This window comes from Myxine glutinosa, chromosome 3 (assembly GCF_964187855.1).
Source record: "Myxine glutinosa chromosome 3, kmMyxGlut1.1, whole genome shotgun sequence".
Classification (NCBI taxonomy): domain Eukaryota; kingdom Metazoa; phylum Chordata; class Myxini; order Myxiniformes; family Myxinidae; genus Myxine; species Myxine glutinosa.
In genome coordinates, this window is record NC_136263.1 from 45,205,041 (window position 1) to 45,217,891 (window position 12,851).

Below are 12,851 nucleotides of genomic sequence, written 5' to 3' on the forward strand. Positions count from 1 at the left end.
GTCACTAGTACATCCGCAAAGAATGGACAGCAAGAAAAAACCATACTCCAATAAAATTCAATGTGTCACGAGTGCATCCGCAAAGAATGTCCAGCAAGAACAGACCATACTCCAATAAAATTCAATGTGTCACAAGTACATCCGCAAAGAATGGCCAGCAAGAACAGACCATACTCCAGGAAAATGAAATCTGCCACTAGTGCATTCACAAAGAATGTCCAGCAAGAACAGACCATATTCCAGGAAAATTCAATGTGCCACAAGTACATCGCAAAGAATGGACAGCAAGAAAAAACCACACTCCAATAAAATTAAATGTGTCACTAGTACATCCGCAAAGAATGGACAGCAAGAAAAAAACATACTCCAATAAAATTCAATGTGTCACTAGTACATCCGCAAAGAATGGACAGCAAGAAAAAAACACACTCCAATAAAATTCAATGTGTCACTAGTACATCCGCAAAGAATGAACAGCAAGAAAAAACCATACTCCAATAAAATTCAATGTGTCACGAGTGCATCCGCAAAGAATGTCCAGCAAGAACAGACCATACTCCAATAAAATTCAATGTGTCACAAGTACATCCGCAAAGAATGGCCAGCAAGAACAGACCATACTCCAGGAAAATGAAATCTGCCACTAGTGCATTCACAAAGAATGTCCAGCAAGAACAGACCATATTCCAGGAAAATTTAATGTGTCACTAGTACATCTGCAAAGAATGGACAGCAAGAAAAAACCATACTCCAATAAAATTCAATGTGTCACGAGTGCATCCGCAAAGAATGTCCAGCAAGAACAGACCATATTCCAATAAAATTCAATGTGTCACAAGTACATCCGCAAAGAATGGCCAGCAAGAACAGACCATATTCCAGGAAAATTTAATGTGTCACTAGTACATCTGCAAAGAATGGACAGCAAGAAAAAACCATACTCCAATAAAATTGAATGTGTCACAAGTACATCCGCAAATAATATTTCTTCCTCAATCATCTGTAAAACTGGCCTGAATGAATGACTTTGTGAAGGTAATAAGTGTTGAAGGTGCGGGATTGTCCAAATTGGGAAAGAGGAGGAAGAATGGAAAGGGGGAGGGGAAAGGAGGGGGAGGAGGAGAGTGACTATATCGCAAAAAACTGTCAGTCAATGAAAAATGGGTACGTAAAAACAAAAAGGCAGCTCTGTCTACTGTAACGCCATGGCTTGCAAAAGCAGCCTGAGTAGTGTTCACCAAGTGGTGGTTCATTCACCTCGTTAATCATATTCCAAAAGGGTGTTATAACACATCCAAACTTCCACGGCCTTGTGACTAATTAATTAAGTGCACAGGTATTTCTCACTTCATTTGTAGAGACCTCGCCAAGCGGCTTAAGTTCCCGGCAAGCACTCCAACGAAAAGGGTGATAAAGAACGGCTGGCTTGGCAAGCGATAGCAAGCTGATTGCTTCTGGTTGAAATGGCCGAAAATGTTCGGGACACGACCTCTTAAATTAATACAATGAAAGTATATCGGACAAAAATGTTAGTCAATAAAGCAACGAGTACGTAAAAACAAAAAGGGAGCTCTGTCTACGGTAACGCCATGGCCTGCAAAAGCAGCCTGAATAGCATTCACCAAGTGGTGGTTAATCGTATTTAAAAAATAAACGAAAGCTGGGTCCATCATCAATAGGCAATTTTTAAAAACAGATTGCAGGTACAGTGGAGGTACCATGCAGGTAAAGTGGATTGCAGGTACCCTATCCCATGGAAGTATTAATTAAGTCAAAAATTATTTTTTAATGAAATTTAGAAAAAACTAACCCTAGAAGGAAAATCACAGCCTTGCTTAAATAAATGCATATATACACTTAGTTATAAAATCGCAAGATATGGTAAATTTTGTCAGATTTCACTCCAGATTTGTACATTATTTAGTCTACAGCTTCCAATACTCACATCCGAATCCAGATTTTGATGATATGCTTCAATTTTGTAATGATAATCGATCATGTTTCCAAGGCAAGGCACGTTTGAGTCGGCCGAAACAAAATGGCGGCTTAAGAATCCAGCGAGGTGCAGTGGGCTGACCAAGATGGCGGGCCGCCATATTGGTAAGCCTTTTTGGGGTTTTTTCTTATTAACACTTCATTATTCATTTTCAAAAAGGGTGTTATGACACACACCCTAACACCCAGTTTTCATCATTGCAATCTGTTGGAGGTCCAGGTGTATGCATGCAAAGTTTGGGGCTGCTATGTTTCATGGTTTTGGAGTTATGAAGCAGACAGAAGGACGGACGGACGGGCACTGCCTTATATTATTATTATCGACTAGTGGGGGCACCCTCGGTAATCCCACGGACATGGACGTGTGTGACATTTGGACATCTTCATTAGATTCTGCAGCTGCACCTGCACATTCAGTTTTACAAAATGGTTACTTGCAATTCATCAGATCCACAAATGATATCATCTACACAATTTATTTACTTTATATAATCTTAATATGAATGCACGTCCATGCACATGGGAAATACAGTTTGTTTATAAAAATCCCAAATATCAGATGAAGGTTTTTTAAATTTAGAGTTATTCTCACTCAGAGTTAAACATCACCATAATATTATGTGGTTGTTTAAACTTTTTCGGCGAATTTAAACTACCGAGCCACAAAGCCTCTCGATACTGACCTGCCATGTGAGTGACTGTCTATGATTACATCTCTCATTGTGACTCGTATGAGACCGCCATAGCGGCCCTGAAAGACATCTATGTAAAACCAAGAAGCGCCTTGTATGGTCGCCACATGCTTGCGAATCGACGACAGGATCCGTCAGAGAGTCTCAAACAATACCTACAGGAGTTGAGACGACTCGGCAAGGATTGCCTGATGGAACCACTAACGGTTGCAATGTTGACTGATGATCTAATGTGTGACGCATTTGTGGTGGGCATCGCTTTGCCGGCCATAATGCTGAGGTTGCTTGAGAAAATTGCTATGTTGCTTCAGGATGCGTTCGAGCAGACGCGTGTTTTGCAGCTGGCCCATACTCGTAAGGAGGCATACGGCTGCCCCTACATAACCGCGGGGGCTGTGGCCGAGGTTTGCATGGAGCCGGCTTTCACAGCCGAGCGAGCTCTCGCCGGCTCCACCGCAGCTCCAGGATTAGCCGCCGCGCTGCCGGCTGTGGATGAGGAGAGTTTGGGCGCTGCCTCCGCCATTTCTTCTTCTTCTTCTTCTTCCTCTACTTCTTCTTCTTCTTCTTCAGAGAATGCAACATGCTATTTCTGTGGCAATAAACGGCACGTGCGGGCTTTGTGCCCTGTGAAAGATGCCTTGTGTCATAATTGTGGCCGGAAAGGTCACTTTGCGAAGGTCAGCCGTGCGGCCAAGACAGGGCGTGCGACCCTCGCAGGAACCAACACCTCACGCTTTTCGTGCTCCAGGGACCCGGGAATATCGCGCAATATGCAAACCGCTGTGCTACCGGTGCTCGTCGAGGGAAAGCCGGCTGATGCGCTGGTGGGTACCGGAAGTAGTACAAGCCTCGTCAGTCAAGCCCTGGTGCAACGCCATGGATGGACCGTGGGACAAGCCACAGGGCAAATCTACCTGGGGTCTTCGGGGCTGGGGGTCCGCACGAAGGGCTTGTGTACACTTAATCTGGTTGTCAATGATGTGTCGTATCCCGACGTCAAACCCATGATAATGCCTGATCGATTTGCGGACGTGCTTCTCGGACACGATTTTCTGCGTCAACATGGGCGGTTAGAAATGCAATTTGGTCAAGGGGAGAATACTTTTTCGGTGTGCGGTCTGGCCGAAATGGCCATCGAACCACCGGCTCTGTTCCCTAGACTGACAGCCTATTGTAACCCACAAACTCTAAAGTCCCAACGGTATACTCGTGCAGACACCCAGTACATTGCGAATGAGACCAAGCGATTGTTACGGGAGGGTATTATAGAGCCTGTATGTGAGTCGGACAGGCCCTATACGGGGTTCCAGTCCGGACAACGGCTATATAAATTCCCTCACATACCGTTTGGGGTGACGAACGGAGTGACTTGTTTTGAATGTGTGATTGATGATATTGTGGCTCGAGAGCAATTAAAAGACATTTTCGTGTACGTGATAATGAGACTATTTGCGGACATACCCAGGAGGACCACGATGCTAACTTGAAATAATTTTTGGCAGCTGTGCAACAGTACAATCTGACCTTCAATGAGGATAAGTATCACTATGCCACCAAGACAATAGACCACCTCGGGTACACGGTGACCGGGGGCGAGATAAAGCCTGACGCCAAGCGGATACGGCCTTTGCTCGAGATGGCGGCTCCATGTGATCGGGCGTCCCTGAGGCGGGCCTCAGAGCTATTTGCTCATTATAGCCGGTGGGTACAAGGTTACTCAGAGAAAATAAGGCCTTTGGTGGATTGTAAAGCCTTTCCTCTGATGATGGCTGCCAAGGACGCATTTCAACATGTGAAGGAAAATATCGCGGGGGCGTGCGTGGCTTCCATCGACGACACAATACCATTCCTGGTCGAGACAGACGCCTCAGATTGTGCGATTGCAGCGACCCTCACACAGGGTGGTCGACCAGTAGCTTTTTTTCACGCACTTTGTTCCCAAGTGAACGCAGACACTCCGCCATCAAATAGGAGGTGTACACGATCATGGAATCAGTGAGACGGTGGTGCCATTTGCTTCTGGGCAAAAAGTTTGATCTCATGACAGATCAGCAGTCTGTCGCATTCATGTACGACCATCGGCACGCACAACACATTAAGAACAAGAAAAAGAGCTATCAGACATTGCAAACCCTCGCCAGGATGTATTTTCAGTGGTTTTTAAGGCTTTTGTGTTAAAACAAATATGGCGGCCGAACCACGTGACCGATGACATCATCATTTTTTTCTCCGCCACTTTATGCCGACACGGCACTCAAGAAATTTCATCTTGATTGGATGAAGTTTTTTACGAGCCGAATTATGACATCATAATGGAGGCATCTATGACATCATCATTAACATATTTTATTCCCCATGGAGAGTTCTTTACAATGAGCCATGTCTCAATTTTTCTATTCAGCGCTTTCGGAGATATAGAGGTGCAAAGTTTTTGGGTTTTTCCAAGATGGCGGCCGAACCATGTGACCGATGACATCATCATTAATTTTTTTTCTCCACCAGTTTATGCTGACATGGCGCTCAAGAATTTTCATCTTCATTGGATGAAGTTTTGTACTAGCCGAATTATGACGTCATAATGGAGGTATCTATGACATCATCATTAACATATTTTATTCCCCATGGAGAGTTCTTTACAATGAGCCATGTCTCCATTTTTTCTATTCAGCCCTTTCTGAGATATAGAGGCGTGAAATTTTTCGATTTTTCCAAGATGGCGGCGGAACCACGTGACCTATGACATCGTAATTATCATTAAAAAATTCTACAGGTATAGTTGCACCTGTGGTGAAAATTTCGTGTCAATCGGACCAACGGTTGCAGAGAAAATAATATTTATTCTGGCAGACAAACAAACAGACAGACAAACAGACAATCTGACTCAAATGCAATACCCTCTCCTCTGGCGAGGGTCATGAGGAAATATTGAGATGGAGGGTGGAACTGGCTGACTATTGCTTTGAAATAGTCTATCGGCCAGGATGTGAAAATCTGGCCGCTGACGCTTTGTCTCAACCAGTTTGTGCTGGCATGACCACCCATGATCTGCGGGTCATACACAAATCATGTCATCTGGGGGTAACGTGACTTGCCCATTTTGTTCGCTGCCATAATCTGCCCTTCTCGGTGGATGAGGTTAGACGATTATGTCGGGCATGCCTGGTGTGCGCTGAGCTAAAGCCTCGTTTTTATAATCCGTCGCCGGGAACTCTGGTTCAAGCTGGCCGACCTTGGGAAAGACTAGGCAGTGATTTAAAAGGGCCTCCACCGTCATCGGGGTCACTTCGCTATATGTTGACGGTTGTGGACGAATACTTTCGATTCCCTTTTGCATTCCCTTGTCCGGACATGTCGGCTGTGACGGTAATTTGGTGTCTCTGTCAGCTGTTTCTATTGTTCGGGTATCCGGCCTTTATTCACTCGGATTGGGGCGCCGCCTTTATGTCTCAGGAGGTAAAGTCCTTCCTGATAGAGTGGGGAATCGCCGCCAGCCGAACTACTCCAAATAATCCACAAGGGAACTGACAAGTAGAGTGATTTAATGGAGTAGTCTGGAAGGCTGTGGAGATGGAGTTGCGGACGCGATCATTGGGATTTCATCAATGGCCTCAGGTATTGCCCGAGGCTTTACACGCGAATCGGACTTTACTCTTCACGGCGACTAATGAAACGCCGCACGAGCAAATGTTCCGCGGCCAGTGATGCAGTGCGAGCAAGCGATCATTGCCCGGGTGGTTGGTAGAGCAGGGGCCCGCAATAGTGATAAGTGATAGCAATAGTGATAGCAATAGTTCAAAGCAATAGTCAGCCATGGAGTTGCGGACGCGATCATTGGGACTTCATCAATGGCCTCAGGTATTGCCCGAGGCTTTACACGCGATTCAGACTTTACTCCTCACGGCGACTATTGAAACGCCGCACGAGCGAATGTTCCGCGGCCCGCGATGCAGTGCGAGCAAGCGATCATTGCCCGGGTGGTTGGTAGAGCCGGGGCCCGCAATAGTGATAAGCGATAGCAATAGTGATAGCAATATTGCTATCCAGATAGTTTTCCCGAAACCCGAAAATAGAAGCCCGAAACCAGATAGTTTTCACTCATTAACCTTCAATGTTTACACTTTCCCCTCAAGTTATGTATTCCGTCATATTTTATAACACCTTTTTCTTCTTCTTCTTTAAAAGGCTGCTTTCGACTTGCTCACCAAATCAATTCATTCCAAAAAAAATATCCATCTCCTATAGTGCCTTTTTTCTACATTCCCTAAACTCGCCTGCACTCCATCCTCCATCCAGCGTCCTTAAACGTATTTTTAACTCGAAGGTCACAAGAAACTCATTTTGCAATAAATGTTCGTTTCCCATAAATCGTACACTTTCAAAAATCCAATCTCACCCCTCCCCTCCAAATCTTCCCCATAACCCCTCCCCTCCAAATCTTCCCCATCACCCCTCCCCTCCAAATCTTCCCCATCACCCATCCCTTTCAAATCTCCCCCCTTGCCCCCTCCCTCCTAAACTACCCCCTCACCCCTCCCCGCCAAGACGCCCCCTCGCCCCTCCCCTCCTAGACTCCTGCCTCACCCCTCCCCTCCAAATCTCCCCCATATCCCATCCCTTTCAAATCCCTCCCCTTGCCCCTTCCCTCCCAAACTCCCCCCTCACCCCTCCCCTTCAAATCTCCCCACCCTCATTGCTTCTCAATTTCCCCCCTCTCACTGCCCCTCCTCAAAGCGTCCTCCCCGCTTCTTCCCCCTTCAAACTCTCACCTCCATCTCCCCCAACCTTCTGCCTCGCTCTTCCCCCTCCTCAAATAACACCTCATTGTGGCTCACCCAATCACCATCAAACCATTTGTCCGCCCCATCCTTCCCTTTCTCCGAGCTATTCTGAAATCTCTGACACACCTTCAACAGCTCTCCCTACCTCTTCCACCTCTTCCACATCTTACCCTGCCCCTCCTCCCCCCTGTTCTGTATCTGATGCTCCCCCTTCCTCTTCATTAACGGTATGGACCTCAAACATCCGGGGCCTTCGTTCAAACTTAACTGATCTCTCCATACAGGTTGCTTCTGTCAAACCAGACGTGATCTGCTTAACAGAAACTTTCCTCCTTTATGATGTCTCTGATTCCATAGTATCTCTCCCGGGCTACTCCCTCCTCCGGTATGATAGACCTGAGCCTCGTCCTGGAGGCGGGGTTGCTATCTTTATCAAAAACTCTCTTCCTCACTCGCCCTGCACTGCACTCTCTCCACCTCACCCCCAGGAATACCTCTGGCTACGGCTTCCCCTTCGCTCCCACCTCTTGTTCATATGTGTGTTGTACCGTCCACCAAACAGTGATGACTCAATCTACATCTCGCTGTCTGATGATATGGACCAACTTCTATCTACTCATCCCAACTCTCTCTTCCTCATATGTGGTGATTTCAACTGTCATCATGCCAGTTGGCTGGGTGTGGGTACCTCTCTCACCAGCCATGGCTCTTCAGCAAAGGACTTCTGCGACTCACTGGGACTGACACAATCTGTCAATTTCCCGACCCGGATCTCAGTCAACGGAACATCTTCTCTTCTGGACTTGGTTATGACTAACTTCCCTGAAAATGTCTGCTGCTCTTCTTCTGCTCCGATCGGATCATCTGATCATGTCCTTGTTAAAGTGGACATCTCTCTGACCATCCTCAGGGAGCCTGCTCATCGTCGACGAGTCTGGCATTTCACTCAGGCCAACTGGCACGGTCTTCAAGCAGCCATCAATCATCTGGACTGGTCTCCCATCTCTACCACCTCTGACATCAACTCATCCTGGGAATTCTTCCAAAGTAAATTGCTCTCTCTCATGCACAGATTTATCCCATCTCGTCTTCAGTTGTCATACCCTTCCTCCCGTCCATGGTACACGGAATCTTGTGGTGAGGCTGTTGCCCAGAAACAACTTGCCTTCGTCTCCTGGAAAGCAAATCCAACGGAAGGAAATCTCATTTCCTTTCACAAAGCCCGAAACAAGTGTGTGTCCACCCTCAGGAGAGCCAGGAAACAATATCTCTCCGTTCTCAAGACCGAACTCTCTTATCTGTCTCCCTCTTCCAAATCCTGGTGGCGTCTGGTCAAATCCGTTTCTGGTGTTTGTTCCCCCTCCATCCCCTCCCTTACCTCAAACGGCTACACAGCTGACTCCGCACGTGAAAAAGCTGAATGCCTCAACTCTGTGTTTGCCTCTAAATCTTGTGTCCCAAACCCATCCCTCTCTGTACCCACCATACCCAGTCGTACCCTGCTGCTCCTGGACTCCGTGTCCTTTCCTCCTGACAAGGTGGAAAAGTTTCTGTCAACCCTCGACTCTGATTCTGCAACTGGACCCGACGGCATCAGCCCACGGGTCCTAAAATCCTGCTCTGCTGCTCTGTCTCACCCTCTCTCTGTTCTCTTCACCCTCTCTTTTGCTCAAGGTCAACTGCCATCTGCTTGGAAATCAGCCAACATCACCGCTTTGCACAAAAAAGGTGCAAAAACAGATCCTAGCAACTACAGACCAATCAGCCTTCTCCCAATTATCAGCAAAGTCATGGAATCCATCATTGCTTCGGATATGAAATCTTTCCTCTTCTCCAATGGCTTGATCTCTGATCATCAATTTGGTTTCAGACCAGGTCACTCTACTCTGGACATGCTGCTTCTGCTGTCTCAACAATGGATGGAGGTCCTCAATGCCAAACAGGAAATTAGAGCTGTCTCCCTCGACATATCACGTGCCTTCGACACGGTCTGGCACCCCGCTCTGCTCACCAAACTCTCCTCCTTTGGTATCCATGGAAATCTCCACGCATGGCTGGCGGACTTCCTCTCTAGTCGTCGTCAACGTGTGGCCCTGAATGGGTTTCTCTCATCTCCTCTTCCTGTTCAGGCTGGAGTTCCCCAAGGCAGTGTTCTGGGCCCCGTGCTTTTTCTGGTCTTCATCAATGATCTCTCTGACTCTCTCGAAAATCCTCTCTATCTCTTTGCTGATGACTCCACTCTCTGCCGCTCCATTCCTCTTCCCTCAGATCGGCAGTCTGCTGCCTCCTCACTCTCTGAAGACCTGGACAAAATCACAGACTGGTCAAACAAGTGGAACATGTCTTTCAATCCTGACAAATCTCACACTCTTACTATGTCTCTCCGAAAAGATCGACTGGACAACCCTCCCATCTACTTTCTCAACAATCCTCTCCAAGAAGTTCTGTCGCTCAAGATTTTGGGTCTCACTATCTGCCATGATCTTTCTTGGGAAAACCACATTTCCAAGCTGGCCTCCAAAGCCAGTCGCCGACTGGGCATCCTCCGTCGTGCGAAGTCCTTCCTCGGCACACCTGAGCTCCTCACCACATACAAGGCTTTCATCCGCAGCTCAATGGAATACTGTTCTCCCCTATGGGCCGGTGCTCCTGCCTCACACCTAGCTCGGCTTCACGCTGTTGAAACCAAAGCTTTCAGAATTATTGGAATCTCCCGCGATGAAGCTATCTCTGAGGGCCTTTCACTCACTCACCGCAGGCAGGTAGGTGGTCTTTCTGTCTTCTACCGACTCCTCTCCGGCCTTGCACCCCCAGCTCTCTCTGTGCTCTGTCCCCCAAATATTCCTACAGGTCGCACAAGATCTGCCAGCAACCCTCTGATGGTTAAACTGCCGAAATCTCGGCTCTCTGCTCACCTTCACTCTTTCATACCTCTTTTCTCCCGCCTCTGGAACAAACTCCCTCACTCCCTTCAATCCCACTCCTCCCTCCAGGTCTTTAAAACAGCTGTTCACCACCATCTCTTATCTTCCCCCATCCAAAACCTTGATCTTTTCTACCCCCGCTAATTCACCCCAGATCCACCTTGTTTGAAATTCCAACTTCTTTCCTGGAAGTCCTGGCAGTGTCCATATGTTTTATACCTCTCCCACCGCCCCCTTCCCACGCCCCCCCCCCCCCCCAAGCCCTCGCCCTCTCTCAGATCTCTCGATGTCTCCATGTCTCTCGGTCACTGCTCTCAAATGTTGTGTTTGTGTCCTTCCCCCTCTCTCCCCATCTTGTCTACCGCTCCCTATGTTATATGTTTTATGTGTCGGTTTGTCTTTCTGGGTGATTAATGTTCGCTCTTTCACGAGCCTCGACCTTGTATACAAAAAAAAAAAAAAAAAAAAAAAAAAAAAAAAAAAAAAAAAAAAAAAAAAATAGTTCAAAGCACTGGTCAGCCATGTAGTTGCGGACGCGATCATTGGGACTTCATCAATGGCCTCAGGTATTGCCCGAGGCTTTACACGCGATTCGGACTTTACTCTCTCACGGCGACTAATGAAACGCCGCACGAGCGAATGTTCCGCGGCCAGCGATGCAGTGCGAGCAAGCGATCATTGCCCGGGTGGTTGGTAGAGCCGGGGTCCGCATTCTTAAAGTGTCTGGTTTGGCCAAGTAAGTACGAGCCTTCACTCGATCGGGTCGACGTGCTGGAGGCGAACCCGGAATACGCAAATGTCCGGATGGTGGATGGATGGTTAGTTACTGTGTCAATACGACATTTAGCTCTGTGCGGAGAGAATTCGAGTGCAGAGCCATGTGAAGGAAATGCGGCAGAGCCGAACCCACCCTAACTGCTGATATCACCTGCACCGCTCATGAAACCGGCACCTACACTTTCGGACCTGGTAACCAACTTACCCTCTTCGGATCCCCCGCTAACCGATGGGTCCCCGATTCCCGAGCCTTCATTGGGATCTGATTCGATTAGACGGGAGTCGCCCCGTTCAGCAGTCTCTGAGCCCGGCACCGCACGCTACCGTACTCTGGCTGGGCGAGAATGTCGTAGGCCACAACGCTTGGGATGTTAGGGGGGGGGGGGGGGGTGTTTCGTGACTTAAATGCCATAGAGATATTTTATAATCATGCTGGCTTGCTGGAACTTTAACCGGAGGTTGAATGTGATGAAATTATGGTTGACAACTGTTGCAGTTCCTGCTTCAACCGGTGATAGCTCATAAAAGGGGCTGAGTTGTCGGGAGAGGGGTTGGTCTGCATCTGTCTTACTTCAAGTTGGTAAGAAAGATAATGTGCCTTACATATGAGCGGCTTTATATAATACATTGATGAATACTGGCCTATTCGTTTATTAGTCTTTTAATAGATGGTGTGGCGTTCGATCGGAATAAAGCTCATGACTCTGGAGTTTTGTGGACTTGATTTTCACCACAAATTACATGTCATCATTGTGTTTTATTTTTAGAAATGTTTTTTTTTTTTTAACTATTCCTCATTTCCCCCTTCTCCCCACTGTCCACTAATTCCCCACTTTTATTCCCGCACTGTCCCCTATTTCCCCCTTCTCCCCACCCCGCACCGTCCCCTAATTCTCCTCTTTTATCCCCGCACTGCCCCCCATCTCCCCACCCTGCACTGTCCCCAAATTCCCCACTTTTATCCCCGCACTGTCCCCTATTTCCCCCTTCTCCCCACCCCGTGCTGTTCCTGTTTTGTTTGTTTCTGTTTCTGTAACTTCCTCAATGCCGCATCCGGATCACCGCGGAGACTTTGCACGAGAATGACGTCATAATCATGCAACCTCACAAGTTCTGCTTCATCCCAAGAACAACAACAGAACAAACTAGAACGGTACTCGGTAGAGCGCATACCTCCACCGGTATGAACAGTTTGTGTTATATATCCACTGGTAGTGATAGTGATAGTGATAGTGATAGCGATAGTGATAGTGATATTGAAAGTGATAGTGATCGTGATAGTGATAGCAATGACGATATTGATAGAGTGATAGTGATAATGTTAGTGATATTGATAATGATATTGATAGTGATAGTGATAGCATAGTGATAGCGATGGCGATAGAGATAGTGATATTGCTCGCGTGATAATGATAGTGATATTGATAATGATATTGATAATGATATTGATATTGATAGTGATAGTGATAGTGATAGTGATCGTGATAGCAATAGCGATAGCGATGGCGATAGAGATAGTGATATTGATCGCGTGATAGTGATAGTGATATTGATAGTGACAGTGATAGTGATAGTGATAGCGATAGTGATGGTGATAGCGATGGCAATAGAGATAGCAATATTGATAGAGTGATCGTGATAATGATAGTGATAGCGATAGTGATGGCGATAGCGATGGCAATAGA